Source organism: Octodon degus, unplaced genomic scaffold, assembly GCF_000260255.1.
Source record: "Octodon degus isolate 3935 unplaced genomic scaffold, OctDeg1.0 scaffold00092, whole genome shotgun sequence".
NCBI lineage: Eukaryota > Metazoa > Chordata > Mammalia > Rodentia > Octodontidae > Octodon > Octodon degus.
The window spans coordinates 9,161,524-9,162,922 of NW_004524668.1; the positions used below are offsets into that span (position 1 = coordinate 9,161,524).

Genomic DNA, 1,399 nt, shown 5'->3' on the forward strand with positions numbered 1-1,399 from the left:
ATGATTACAATCATGGTACTGTAACAGGTAGAAGGAAAAAAAAATTGGAAAAGCCAATTTTTCTCCATAAAATGTCTTTTCCTATTTTTATGGATTTCTTTGGAATCCTGGGGGTGAGGGTCCTACCAACTTCTTTGTAGCTTTTGCCAGACGGTAAGTGATACTTTGTGTCCTGAAATAAATTTTTTCTAATAGGTTTAGGCCAAGGTTCTAAAGTTCACATTGTGAAATGGAACCAGCCCTCTGAACAAAATATTGACAAATTTGTTTACCATAAAACAGGGCATAACAAGCTGCAGTTAGGCAATAGTTTCTGGAACTATTTCATAACTGCAGTAGGAAATCAAGATTTACATTCTGGGACCTTGGAAGAGTTCTATAATTTTCCTAATGTTTAGGCTATGTCCTCCCTCTCTTTATCAAGTTGGAAAGTGCTTTAGGGGAAAGGCTTCGGACTTGTCATTTATTCTGTTTCATAAACAACAGACAGCCTCAAAGCACCCCGAGAATAAATTACTTTGCTTATTTAAAATGTGAGGCTAACCTCCCTTCCGGTAGGCAGAGTAGAGAAATAAAAGAGGCCCACTGAGTCAGACACCACCCTAGGCCATTTTCAAGCGTCTATCCTTATAAAGCACTGAGCTTAGAACTGACCCAAGCAGAGTTGTGACTCGAAAGGAGGGCCTCCCGCTAGGCGTGATGGCACGTTTGTCGTTCTTAGTCCCAGCCCTTGAGAGACTGGAACAGACTGAAGTAGGCTGATTGTGAATTCGAGGCAAGCCTGGGCTACACAGTGTGTTCAAGGCCAGGCAGGACTGCAAAAATAACAACAAACCCCAAAAAACAAAAACAAAAACAAAAACAAAAAAAAAAAATCACACTCACACACACACACACACACACACAAAGCCCCACTAAACAAAAAACAAACAAACAAACAAAAAGGAGGGACTTTGGCTTACAACCAGGAAAAACTGGAGAGAAAACAATTCGCTTGAGTAGAACCAATTATTACTTTTTAAAAGAATTTCATCTGAAACGCATGCGATAGGAGGGAAAGAACTTTCCCAAAAACCTCAAAAACAGGTAGAGCGAATTTCGAACATGCCCCCCTCCCCTCCAGTGCAAGTACACGTTTTAAGGTAAACTGCGTGTACTCCAGGAGAAACCCTCTCCAGGAGAGCAGATGAGCATCTACCCACCAGCGTTCCGAACTGGTATTTCTGGTTGGGGAAGTGGGGTGTCTGAACCCTTCGTGCAATCCCAGGGCTGCAGCTTGGGCTTACGGCGACACCCCAAACTCGGGATCGGTGGGGGAGAAGGGGGCGCCGAGCAGGAGGCGCGCGGCGCTGCCCGGCGGCCCACGTGCCCTCGCGCGCGGTGGGCGCGCCCGACCCAG

At 45.2% G+C, this 1,399-nt stretch overlaps 1 protein-coding gene across 6 annotated transcripts in view; it reads right to left on the reverse strand.

Annotated features, from left to right (window-relative positions):
- The window catches only part of LOC101583286 (protein DDI1 homolog 2), a 48,817-nt gene that overhangs the window by 46,822 nt on the left and 596 nt on the right, over window positions 1–1,399 (reverse strand). The window lies entirely within an intron of this gene.